Below are 14,813 nucleotides of genomic sequence, written 5' to 3'. Positions count from 1 at the left end.
AGTTTGGACACACCTTCTCATTTAAAGATTCTTCTGTGTTTTCATGACTATGAAAATTGTACATTCACACTGAAGGCATCAAAACTATGAATTAACACATGTGGAATTATATACTCAACAAAAAAGTGTAAAACAACTGAAATGATGTCCTATATTCTAGGTTCTTTAACCCCTTTCTGCCATTGGACGTAATATTCCGTCCATGTGGGGTGGGCCTTAATTCCCAAGGACGGAATATTACGTCCAGCGCGATCGGCCGCACCCACGGGGGGAGCGCCGCCGATCGCGGCCGGGTGTCAGCTGCTTATCGCAGCTGACATCCGGCACTATGTGCCAGGAGCGGTCACGGACCGCCCCCGGCACATTAACCCCCAGCACACCGCGATCAAAGATGATCGCGATGTGCCGGCGGTGCAGGGAAGCACCGCGCAGGGAGGGGGCTCCCTGCGGGCTTCCCTGAGACCCCCGCAGCAATGCGATGTGATCGCGTCGCTCCGGGGGTCTCCCACCTCCTTCCTGCAGCAAGACGTGGATCCAAAATGGCCGCGGATCCGGGTCCTGCAGGGAAGGAGGTGGCTTACCAAGTGCCTGCTCAGAGCAGGCACTTGGTAACGCTGCACTGCTCTCAGACAGATCGGTGATCTGTCAGAGTGCTGTGCAAACTGGCAGATCACCGATCTGTATTGTCCCCCCCCTGGGACAAAGTAAAAAAGTTAAAAAAAAAATTTCCAAGTGTGTAAAAAAAAAAAAAAATCCTAAATAATGAAAAAAAAAAAATATTATTCCCATAAATACATTTCTTTATCTAAATAAAAAAAAAACAATAAAAGTACACATATTTAGTATCGCCGCGTCCGTAACATCCCGACCTATAAAGCTGTCCCACTAGTTAACCCCTTCAGTAAACACCGTAAGAAAAAAAAAAAAAAGAGGCAAAAAACAACGCTTTATTATCGTACCGCCAAACAAAAAGTGGAATAACACGCGATCAAAAAGACAGATATAAATAAGCATGGTACCGCTGAAAGCGTCATCTTGTCCCGCAAAAAACGAGCCACCATACAGCAACATCAGCAAAAAAATAAAAAAGTTATAGTCCTCAGAATAAAGCGATGCAAAAGTAATTATTTTTTCTATAAAATAGTTTTTATCGTATAAAAGCGACAAAACATAAAAAAAATGATATAAATGAGGTGTCGCTGTAATCGTACTGACCCGAAGAATAAAACTGCTTTATCAATTTTACCAAACGCGGAACGGTATAAACGCCTCCCCCCAAAAAAAATTCATGAATAGCTGGTTTTTGGTCATTCTGCCTCACAAAAATCGGAATAAAAAGCGATCAAAAAATGTGACATGCCCGAAAATGTTACCAATAAAAACATCAACTCGTCCCGCAAAAAACAAGACCTTACATGACTCTGTTGACCAAAACATGGAAAAATTATAGCTCTCAAAATGTGGTAACGCAAAAAATATTTTTTGCAATAAAAAGCGTCTTTCAGTGTGTGACGGCTGCTAATCATAAAAATCCGCTAAAAAACCCGCTATAAAAGTAAATCAAACCCCCCTTCATCACCCCCTTAGTTAGGGAAAAATTAAAAAATTAAAAAAATGTATTTATTTCCATTTTGCCATTAGGGTTAGGGCTAGGGTTAGGGCTAGGGTTAGGGTTAGGGCTAGGGTTAGGGTTAGGGTTAGGGTTAGGGTTAGGGCTAGGGCTAGGGTTAGGGCTAGGGTTAGGGTTAGGGCTAGGGTTAGGGCTAGGGTTAGGACTAGGGTTAGGGTTGGGGCTAGGGTTAGGGCTAGGGTTAGGGCTAGGGTTAGGGCTAGGGTTAGGGCTAGGGTTAGGGTTGGGGTTAGGGTTAGGGTTAGGGTTAAGGCTACAGTTAGGGTTGGGGCTAAAGTTAGGGTTAGGGTTTGGATTACATTTGCGGTTGGGATTAGGATTAGGGGTGTTTCTGGGTTAGAGGTGTGGTTAGGGTTACCATTGGGATTAGGGTTAGGGGTGTGTTTGGATTAGGGTTTCAGTTATAATTGGGGAGGTTCCACTGTTCAGGCACATCAGGGGCTCTCCAAACGCGACATGGTGTCCGATCTCAATTCCATCCAATTCTGCATTGAAAAAGTAAAACAGTGCTTCTTCCCTTCTGAGCTCTCCCGTGTGCCCAAACAGGAGTTTACCCCAACATATGGGGTATCAGCGTACTCAGGACAAATTGGACAACAACTTTTGGGGTCCAATTTCTCATGTTACCCTCGAGAAAATACAAAAATGGGGGCTAAAAAATAATTTTGGGGGGAATTTTTTTTTTTATTTTCACGGCTCTGCGTTAGAAACTGTAGTGAAACACTTGGGGGCTCAAAGTTCTCACAACACATCTAGATAAGTTCCTTGGGGGGTCTAGTTTCCAATATGGGGTCACTTGTGGGGGGTTTCTACTGTTTAGGTACATTAGGGGCTCTGCAAACACAATGTGACGCTTGCAAACCATTCCATCTAAGTCTGTATTCCAAATGGCGCTCCTTCCCTTCCGAGCCCTCCCATGCGCCCAAACGCTGGTTCTCCCCCACATATAGGGTATCAACGCACTCAGGACTAATTGCACAACAACTTTTGGGGTCCAATTTCTCCTGTTACCCTCAGGAAAATACAAAACTGGGGGCTAAAAAATTATTTTTGTGGGAAAAAATTTTTGTTTTATTTTTACGGCTCTGCATTATAAACTTCTGTGAAGCTCTTATTGGGTCAAAGTGCTCACCACATATCTAGATAAGTTCCTTAGGGGGTCTACTTTTCAAAATGGTGTCACTTGTGGGGGGTTTCAATGTTTAGGCACATCAGTGGCTCTCCAAACGCAACATGGCGTCCCATCTCAATTTCTGTCAATTTTGCATTGAAAGGTCAAACGGCGCTCCTTCCCTTCCGAGCTCTCCCATGCGCCCAAACAGTGGTTTACCCCCACATATGGGGTATCAGAGTACTCAGGACAAATTGTGCCACAACTTTTGTTGTCCAATTTCTTCTCTTACCATTGGGAAAATAAAAAATTGGGGGTAAAAAGATAATTTTTGTGAAAAAAAATGATTTTTTATTTTTACGGTTCTACATTATAAACTTCTGTGAAGCACTTGGTGGGTCAAACTGCTCACCACACCTCTAGATAAGTTCCTTAGGAGGTCTACTTTCCAAAATGGTGTCACTTGTGGGGTGTTTCAATGTTTAGGCACATCAGTGGCTCTCCAAACGCAACATGGCGTCCCATCTCAATTCCAGTCAATTTTGCATTGAAAAGTCAAATGGCGCTCCTTCCCTTCCGAGCTCTGCCATGCGCCCAAACTGTGGTTAACCCCAAACTTATGGGGTATCAGCGTACTCAGGACAAATTGTACAACAACTTTTGGGGTCCATTTTCTCCTGTTACCCTTGGTAAAATAAAACAAATTGGAGCTGAAGTAAATTTTTTGTGAAAAAAAGTTAAATGTTAATTTTTATTTAAACATTCCAAAAATTCCTGTGAAACACCAGAAGGGTTAATAAACTTCTTGAATGTGGTTTTGAGCACCTTGAGGGGTGTAGTTTTTAGAATGGTGTCACACTTGGGTATTTTCTATCATATAGACCCCTCAAAATGACTTCAAATGAGATGTGGTCCCTAAAATAAAATGGTGTTGTAAAAATGAGAAATTGCTGGTCAACTTTTAACCTTTATAACTCCCTAACAAAAAAAAATTTTGGTTCCAAAATTGTGCTGATGTAAAGTAGACATGTGGGAAATGTTACTTATTAAGTATTTTGTGTGACATATCTCTGTGATTTAATTGCATAAAACTTCAAATTTGGAAAATTGCGAAATTTTAAAAATTTTCGCCAAATTTCTGTTTTTTTCACAAATAAACGCAGGTAATATCAAAGAAATTTTACCACTATCATGAAGCACAATATGTCACGAGAAAACAATGTCAGATTCACTGGGAGCCGTTGGAGCGTTCCAGAGTTAAAACGTCATAAAGGGACAGTGGTCAGAATTGTAAAAATTGGCCCGGTCCATAACGTGCAAACCACCCTTGGGGGTAAAGGGGTTAAAGTAGCCACCTTTTGCTTTGATGACTGCTTTGCACACTCTTGGCATTCTCTTGATGAGCTTCAAGAGGTAGTCACCAGGAATGGTCTTCCAACAATCTTGAGATAGTTCTCAGAGATGCTTAGCACTTGTTGGCCCTTTTGCCTTCACTCTGAGGTCCAGCTCACCCCAAACCATCTTGATTGGGTTCAGGTCTGGTGACTGTGGAGGCCAGGTCATCTGGCGTAGCACCCATCACTCTCCTTCTTGGCCAAATAGCACTTACACAGCCTGGAGGTGTTTGGGGTCATTGTCCTGTTGAAAAATAAATGATGGTCCAACTAAACGCAAACCGGATGGAATAGCATGTCGCTGCAAGATGCTGTGGTAGCCATGCTGGTTCAGTATGCCTTCAATTTTGAATAAATCCCCAACAGTGTCACCAGCAAAGCCCCCCCATACCATCACACCTCCTCCTCCATGCTTCACGGTGGGAACCAGGCATGTAGAGTCCATCTGTTCACCTTTTCTGCGTCGCACAAAGACACGGTGGTTGGAACCAAAGATCTCAAATTTGGACTCATCAGACCAAAGCACAGATTTCCACTGGTCTAATGTCCATTCCTTGTGTTCTTTAGCCCAAACAAGTCTCTTCTGCTTGTTGCCTGTCCTTAGCAGTGGTTTCCTAGCAGCTATTTTACCATGAAGGCCCTGCACAAAGTCTCCTCTTAACAGTTGTTGTAGAGATGTGTCTGCTGCTAGAACTCTGTGTTGCATTGACCTGGTCTCTAATCTGAGCTGCTGTTAACCTGCGATTTCTGAGGCTGGTGACTCGGATAAACTTATCCTCAGAAGCAGAGGTGACTCTTGGTCTTCCTTTCCTGGGGCGGTCCTCATGTGAACCAGTTGTAGCGCTTGGTTGTTTTTGCCACTTTGGGGGCACTTTCAAAGTTTTCCCAATTTTTCGGACTGACTGACCTTCATTTCTTAAAGTAAGGTTGGCCACTTGTTTTTCTTTACTTAGCTGCTGTTTTCTTTCCATAATACAAATTCTAACAGTCTATTCAGTAGGACTATCAGCTGTGTATCCACCAGACTTCTGCACAACACAACTGATGGTCCCAACCTCATTTATAAGGCAAGAAATCCCACTTATTAAACCTGACTGGGCACACCTGTGAAGTGAAAACCATTCCCGGTGACTACCTCTTGAAGCTCATCAAGAGAATGCCAAGAGTGTGCAAAGTGAAAACCACAAAAAGAGGAAAAATCCTCCAATATTCAAGAAAATAAACCAAAAACAGGCAGAGATGCTTACCTGTCTAAATGAGCCTCAATATAATTGCACTGACAAGGTGCAGCGGACCCAAGTAAAATGACAACTGCACAGGTGCAATACCAAATGAAACAGCCAGCCTTCAATCAGGTAATGGCCATGTGGCACACCAATGCACTAAAATATATACTCTGTATGTGGCGTGTTTACACACGGAATGCAGAGCATCTGGTTCTCAGCCTATTAATGACGCCCTATGGCGGGCTCCCCAGTGCTAGCTATAATGCATCCTATGTGAACAGAGGCCACAGTGTACAGAACCATTTGGGCCCAACTGCACCCCGAAAAAAATACAATGTGCAAAAAAAACATATCAATACATATATAAGGTATTGGTTGATATTCTGGCCATAATATGTAAGCTGGCAACCCACGTCAGGGGTTCTTATGTTTGCCAGTGCTATTCTAACATGAAAACCACAAAAAGAGGAAAAATCCTCCAATATTCAAGAAAACAAACCAAAAACAGGCAGAGATGCTTACATGTCTAAATGGGCCTCGATACAATTGGGTTGTCATTTTACTTGGGTCCGCTGCACCTTGTCAGTGCAATTGTATTGAGGTCCAGATAGATAGATAGATAGATAGATAGATAGATAGATAGATAGATAGATAGATAGATAGATAGATAGATAGATAGATAGACAGATAATAGATAGATGATAGATAGATAATAAATAGATAGATAGATGATAGATAGATAGATAGATAGATAGATAGATAGATAGATAGATAGATAGATAGATAGATAGATAGATAGATAGATAGATAATAGATAGATAGATAGATAATAGATAGATGATAGATAGATAATAGATAGATAGATAGATGATAGATAGATAGATAGATAATAGATAGAAAGATAGATAGATAGATAATAGATAGATAGATAGATAGATAGATAGATAGATAGATAGATAGATGATAGATAGATAGATAGATAGATAGATGATAGATAGATAGATAGAAGGAATGAGATAGATAGATAAATAGATAGATGATAGATAGATAGATAATAGATAGATAGAGATAGATAGATGATAGATAGATAATAGATAGATATATAGATAATAGATAGATGATAGCTAGATAGATAGATAGATAGATAATAGATAGATGATAATAGATAGATGATAATAGATAGATAGATAGATAGATAGATAGATAGATAGATAGATAGATAGATAGATTAAAAGCCGGCAAATGATCTGCCATGTACACTATAATCACAGAGTGACAGGATAGAACAGAATAGATAGAATAGAAATATACACTATAACACACACACTCATATATATATATATATACATATATATATATTTATATATAAAGGTATATATATATACAGTATACTGTATATTTATTTTGCACAGAAAGATAGATAGAAGAAAAGCTTGTAATTCGTCTGTCGGCTTCTGTAAAATCACGGCAAGAGCCGGCAGGATAGAAGAGATGGAATACTTACTAGAGTTGAGCGACCTTGACCTTTTTAGAGTCGAGCCGGGTTTCGCGAAACCCGACTATCTCAAAAGTCGAGTCGAGTGAAATCGGCCGATTATGACGTAAAGTCGGGATCGACCGAAACACGAAACCCAATGCAAGTCAATGGGGCAGCATAGTCGGCAGGGAGTGGGGGCCAGGAAAACACCTAGAGTGCCCATTTTAATGTCAAAACCATCCATTCTTCTTAATGAAGCTTGTCAAGCGTAATTTACCTTATAATAATTGGAAGGCATTTGAAATTGGGGGTCATTTGGCTAAAGTTGTGGTGGGTAGGGCTGGTTCAAGTAATTAGTGGGCCCAGGAAATCTGGACCACGTCACGGCAGTGGAGCAGGGAGAGGTAAGTATTTCAACTTTGCAAGTGCTGTGAACCTGAGCAAGCAGGGGGGGCCCACTCGTTGGCATTGGCACTGGCACAGGGCCCCTCAAAGTACAGCGGTGTGTTTGCACGGCGGGGGCGCCTCCCACCGGCAGCAACACTTTTGCGTACCATGAGAGGCCCTGTGCCAGTGACGTCGCCAACTAGTATTCCTCCCCCCACCTGATGAAGGAACCTGCACTTTCATCTGCACCTTCCTGTTTGTCCCCGTGTAAGGTGGTATGGTATGCGGGAAGGGGGACCTGACTTTCAGCAGGGTCACAATCTTGCAGTGTAGCGTGCACGGGAAATGTTGCGTTATGGGTCAATGTACCAGCAGACTCATCTATCACTGGCTGGGCAATGGGCAGGATGAGGAGGAAACACAGATATAGGCCCAAAGAATAAAGTGGGCTAAATGCAGTTCAAAATTGGTAACACATGACTAATCAGGGGGCATTGCAGTGGAGGACAACTGGAATGAGAGGCTGACACAGAGAGTAGGCCCAAATCAGTAAGTAGTCGAAATGCAGTTCAAAATTGGCAACAGTAGTAAACAGGCGGCACAGCTTTGTTCAGTGGAGGAGAACAGCAAGGAGTGGCAGACACCGATAGTAGGCCCCAACCCAACTAGTAGGCCAAATGCAGTCTAACATTAACAACTACTTAACGAGCGCCTGAAAACGGAATTTCAGGACAGGAAACCAGGAGAACAGCAAGGAGCGGCAGACACCGATAGTAGGCCCCAAACCAACTAGTACGCCAAATGCAGTTGCTCCGTTTAACCACAATTTAATGAGAGCCTGAAGATAGAAGTTCAGGAAAGGCAACCTGGAGAACACCTTGGAGTGGAACACACCATCTCTCTACACCCCATACCCAATTTGTAGGTCTAATGCAGCGTAGTTTCCAACAACTACTAAACGAGAGCATGATGATCGAAGCATTGGCGAGGAAACCTGGGGAACACCTTGGAGTGGAACACACCATCTCTCTACAGTGGAACACACCATCTCTCTACACCCCATACCCAATTTGTAGGCCTAATGCAGCGTAGTTTCCAACAACTACTAAACGAGAGCATGATGATCGAAGCATTGGCGAGGAAACCTGGGGAACACCTTGGAGTGGAACACACCATATCTCTACAGTGGAACACACCATCTCTCTACACCCCATACCCAATTTGTAGGCCTAATGCAGCGTAGTTTCCAACAACTACTAAACGAGAGCCGGAAGATCGAAGCTCAGGAAAGGCAACCTGGAGAACACCTTGGAGTGGAACACACCATCTCTCTACACCCCATACCCAATTTGTAGGCACAATGCAGCGTAGTTTCCAACAACTACTAAACGAGAGCCGGAAGATCGAAGCAATGGAGAGGAAACCTGGGGAACACCTTGGAGTGTAACACACCATCTCTCCACACCCCATACCCAATTTGTAGGCCTAATGCAGCGTAGTTTCCAACAACTACTAAACGAGAGCCGGAAGATCGAAGCAATGGAGAGGAAACCTGGGGAACACCTTGGAGTGTAACACACCATCTCTCTACACCCCATACCCAATTTGTAGGCCTAATGCAGCATAGTTTCCAACAACTACTAAACGAGAGCATGAAGATCGAAGCAATGGAGAGGAAACCTGGGGAACACCTTGGAGTGGAACACACCATCTCTCTACACCCCATACCCAATTTGTAGGCCTAATGCAGCGTAACATAGTAACATAGTAACATAGTTAGTAAGGCCGAAAAAAGACATTTGTCCATCCAGTTCAGCCTATATTCCATCATAATAAATACCCAGATCTACGTCCTTCTACAGAACCTAATAATTGTATGATACAATATTGTTCTGCTCCAGGAAGACATCCAGGCCTCTCTTGAACCCCTCAACTGAGTTCGCCATCACCACCTCCTCAGGCAAGCAATTCCAGATTCTCACTGCCCTAACAGTAAAGAATCCTCTTCTATGTTGGTGGAAAAACCTTCTCTCCTCCAGACGCAAAGAATGCCCCCTTGTGCCTGTCACCTTCCTTGGTATAAACAGATCCTCAGCGAGATATTTGTATTGTCCCCTTATATACTTATACATGGTTATTAGATCGCCCCTCAGTCGTCTTTTTTCTAGACTAAATAATCCTAATTTCGCTAATCTATCTGGGTATTGTAGTTCTCCCATCCCCTTTATTAATTTTGTTGCCCTCCTTTGTACTCTCTCTAGTTCCATTATATCCTTCCTGAGCACCGGTGCCCAAAACTGGACACAGTACTCCATGTGCGGTCTAACTAGGGATTTGTACAGAGGCAGTATAATGCTCTCATCATGTGTATCCAGACCTCTTTTAATGCACCCCATGATCCTGTTTGCCTTGGCAGCTGCTGCCTGGCACTGGCTGCTCCAGGTAAGTTTATCATTAACTAGGATCCCCAAGTCCTTCTCCCTGTCAGATTTACCCAGTGGTTTCCCGTTCAGTGTGTAATGGTGATATTGATTCCTTCTTCCCATGTGTATAACCTTACATTTATCATTGTTAAACCTCATCTGCCACCTTTCAGCCCAAGTTTCCAACTTATCCAGATCCATCTGTAGCAGAATACTATCTTCTCTTGTATTAACTGCTTTACATAGTTTTGTATCATCTGCAAATATCGATATTTTACTGTGTAAACCTTCTACCAGATCATTAATGAATATGTTGAAGAGAACAGGTCCCAATACTGACCCCTGCGGTACCCCACTGGTCACAGCGACCCAGTTAGAGACTATACCATTTATAACCACCCTCTGCTTTCTATCACTAAGCCAGTTACTAACCCATTTACACACATTTTCCCCCAGACCAAGCATTCTCATTTTGTGTACCAACCTCTTGTGCGGCATGGTATCAAACGCTTTGGAAAAATCGAGATATACCACGTCCAATGACTCACCGTGGTCCAGCCTATAGCTTACCTCTTCATAAAAACTGATTAGATTGGTTTGACAGGAGCGATTTCTCATAAACCCATGCTGATATGGAGTTAAACAGTTATTCTCATTGAGATAATCCAGAATAACATCCCTCAGAAACCCTTCAAATATTTTACCAACAATAGAGGTTAGACTTACTGGCCTATAATTTCCAGGTTCACTTTTAGAGCCCTTTTTGAATATTGGCACCACATTTGCTATGCGCCAGTCCTGCGGAACAGATCCTGTCGCTATAGAGTCCCTAAAAATAAGAAATAATGGTTTATCTATTACATTACTTAGTTCTCTTAGTACTCGTGGGTGTATGCCATCCGGACCCGGAGATTTATCTATTTTAATCTTATTTAGCCGGTTTCGCACCTCTTCTTGGGTTAGATTGGTGACCCTTAATATAGGGTTTTCATTGTTTCTTGGGATTTCACCTAGCATTTCATTTTCCACCGTGAATACCGTGGAGAAGAAGGTGTTTAATATGTTAGCTTTTTCCTCGTCCTCTACAACCATTCTTTCCTCACTATTTTTTAAGGGGCCTACATTTTCAGTTTTTATTCTTTTACTATTGATATAGTTGAAGAACAGTTTGGGATTAGTTTTACTCTCCTTAGCAATGTGCTTCTCTGTTTCCTTTTTGGCAGCTTTAATTAGTTTTTTAGATAAAGTATTTTTCTCCCTATAGTTTTTTAGAGCTTCAATGGTGCCATCCTGCTTTAGTAGTGCAAATGCTTTCTTTTTACTGTTAATTGCCTGTCTTACTTCTTTGTTTAGCCACATTGGGTTTTTCCTATTTCTAGTCCTTTTATTCCCACAAGGTATAAACCGCTTACACTGCCTATTTAGGATGTTCTTAAACATTTCCCATTTATTATCTGTATTCTTATTTCTGAGGATATTGTCCCAGTCTACCAGATTAAGGGCATCTCTAAGCTGTTCAAACTTTGCCTTCCTAAAGTTCAATGTTTTTGTGACTCCCTGACAAGTCCCCCTAGTGAAAGACAGGTGAAACTGCACAATATTGTGGTCGCTATTTCCTAGATGCCCGACCACCTGCAGATTTGTTATTCTGTCAGGTCTATTAGATAGTATTAGGTCTAAAAGTGCTGCTCCTCTGGTTGGATTCTGCACCAATTGTGAAAGATAATTTTTCTTGGTTATTAGCAGAAACCTGTTGCCTTTATGGGTTTCACAGGTTTCTGTTTCCCAGTTAATATCCGGGTAGTTAAAGTCCCCCATAACCAGGACCTCATTATGGGTTGCAGCTTCATCTATCTGCTTTAGAAGTAGACTTTCCATGCTTTCTGTTATATTTGGGGGTTTGTAACAGACCCCAATGAGAATTTTGTTACCATTTTTCCCTCCATGAATTTCAACCCATATGGACTCGACATCCTCATTCCCTTCGTTAATATCCTCCCTTAAAGTGGACTTTAGACAAGACTTTACATAGAGACAAACCCCTCCTCCTCTCCGATTTTTACGATCCTTTCTTTTACAACTACTAAACGAGAGCATGAAGATCGAAGCAATGGAGAGGAAACCTGGGGAACACCTTGGAGTGTAACACACCATCTCTCTACACCCCATACCCAATTTGTAGGCCTAATGCAGCGTAGTTTCCAACAACTATTAAACGAGAGCATGAAGATCGAAGCAATGGAGAGGAAACCTGGGGAACACCTTGGAGTGGAACACACCATCTCTCTACACCCCATACCCAATTTGTAGGCCTAATGCAGCGTAGTTTCCAACAACTACTAAACGAGAGCATGATGATCGAAGCATTGGCGAGGAAACCTGGGGAACACCTTGGAGTGGAACACACCATCTCTCTACAGTGGAACACACCATCTCTCTACACCCCATACCCAATTTGTAGGCCTAATGCAGCGTAGTTTCCAACAACTACTAAACGAGAGCCGGAAGATCGAAGCATTGGCGAGGAAACCTGGGGAACACCTTGGGGTGGAACACACCATCTCGCTACACCCCATACCCAATTTGTAGGCCTAATGCAGCGTAGTTTCCAACAACTACTAAACGAGAGCATGATGATCGAAGCATTGGCGAGGAAACCTGGGGAACACCTTGGAGTGGAACACACCATCTCTCTACAGTGGAACACACCATCTCTCTACACCCCATACCCAATTTGTAGGCCTAATGCAGCGTAGTTTCCAACAACTACTAAACGAGAGCATGAAGATCGAAGCTCAGGAAAGGCAACCTGGAGAACACCTTGGAGTGGAACACACCATCTCTCTACACCCCATACCCAATTTGTAGGCCCAATGCAGCGTAGTTTCCAACAACTACTAAACGAGAGCCGGAAGATCGAAGCAATGGAGAGGAAACCTGGGGAACACCTTGGAGTGTAACACACCATCTCTCTACACCCCATACCCAATTTGTAGGCCTAATGCAGCGTAGTTTCCAACAACTACTAAACGAGAGCCGGAAGATCGAAGCAATGGAGAGGAAACCTGGGGAACACCTTGGAGTGTAACACACCATCTCTCTACACCCCATACCCAATTTGTAGGCCTAATGCAGCGTAGTTTCCAACAACTACTAAACGAGAGCCGGAAGATCGAAGCAATGGAGAGGAAACCTGGGGAACACCTTGGAGTGTAACACACCATCTCTCTACACCCCATACCCAATTTGTAGGCCTAATGCAGCATAGTTTCCAACAAGTACTAAACGAGAGCATGAAGATCGAAGCAATGGAGAGGAAACCTGGGGAACACCTTGGAGTGGAACACACCATCTCTCTACACCCCATACCCAATTTGTAGGCCTAATGCAGCGTAGTTTCCAACAACTACTAAACGAGAGCATGATGATCGAAGCATTGGCGAGGAAACCTGGGGAACACCTTGGAGTGGAACACACCATCTCTCTACAGTGGAACACACCATCTCTCTACACCCCATACCCAATTTGTAGGCCTAATGCAGCGTAGTTTCCAACAACTACTAAACGAGAGCCGGAAGATCGAAGCATTGGCGAGGAAACCTGGGGAACACCTTGGGGTGGAACACACCATCTCTCTACACCCCATACCCAATTTGTAGGCCTAATGCAGCGTAGTTTCCAACAACTACTAAACGAGAGCATGATGATCGAAGCATTGGCGAGGAAACCTGGGGAACACCTTGGAGTGGAACACACCATCTCTCTACAGTGGAACACACCATCTCTCTACACCCCATACCCAATTTGTAGGCCTAATGCAGTGTAGTTTCCAACAACTACTAAACGAGAGCATGAAGATCGAAGCTCAGGAAAGGCAACCTGGAGAACACCTTGGAGTGGAACACACCATCTCTCTACACCCCATACCCAATTTGTAGGCCCAATGCAGCGTAGTTTCCAACAACTACTAAACGAGAGCCGGAAGATCGAAGCAATGGAGAGGAAACCTGGGGAACACCTTGGAGTGTAACACACCATCTCTCTACACCCCATACCCAATTTGTAGGCCTAATGCAGCGTAGTTTCCAACAACTACTAAACGAGAGCCGGAAGATCGAAGCAATGGAGAGGAAACCTGGGGAACACCTTGGAGTGTAACACACCATCTCTCTACACCCCATACCCAATTTGTAGGCCTAATGCAGCGTAGTTTCCAACAACTACTAAACGAGAGCCGGAAGATCGAAGCAATGGAGAGGAAACCTGGGGAACACCTTGGAGTGTAACACACCATCTCTCTACACCCCATACCCAATTTGTAGGCCTAATGCAGCATAGTTTCCAACAAGTACTAAACGAGAGCATGAAGATCGAAGCAATGGAGAGGAAACCTGGGGAACACCTTGGAGTGGAACACACCATCTCTCTACACCCCATACCCAATTTGTAGGCCTAATGCAGCGTAGTTTCCAACAACTACTAAACGAGAGCATGAAGATCGAAGCAATGGAGAGGAAACCTGGGGAACACCTTGGAGTGTAACACACCATCTCTCTACACCCCATACCCAATTTGTAGGCCTAATGCAGCGTAGTTTCCAACAACTACTAACCGAGAGCATGAAGATCGAAGCAATGGAGAGCAAACCTGGGGAACACCTTGGAGTGGAACACACCATCTCTCTACACCCCATACCCAATTTGTAGGCCTAATGCAGCGTAGTTTCCAACAACTACTAAACGAGAGTATGATGATCGAAGCATTGGCGAGGAAACCTGGGGAACACCTTGGCGTGGAACACACCATCTCTCTACAGTGGAACACACCATCTCTCTACACCCCATACCCAATTTGTAGGCCTAATACAGCGTAGTTTCCAACAACTACTAAACGAGAGCATGATGATCGAAGCATTGGCGAGGAAACCTGGGGAACACCTTGGAGTAGAACACACCATATCTCTACAGTGGAACACACCATCTCTCTACACCCCATACCCAATTTGTAGGCCTAATGCAGCGTAGTTTCCAACAACTACTAAACGAGAGCCGGAAGATCGAAGCTCAGGAAAGGCAACCTGGAGAACACCTTGGAGTGGAACACACCATCTCTCTACACCCCATACCCAATTTGTAGGCCCAATGCAGCGTAGTTTCCAACAACTA

Source organism: Ranitomeya imitator, chromosome 4 (genome assembly GCF_032444005.1).
Source record: "Ranitomeya imitator isolate aRanImi1 chromosome 4, aRanImi1.pri, whole genome shotgun sequence".
NCBI lineage: Eukaryota > Metazoa > Chordata > Amphibia > Anura > Dendrobatidae > Ranitomeya > Ranitomeya imitator.
This window is presented reverse-complemented; position numbering follows the sequence as displayed.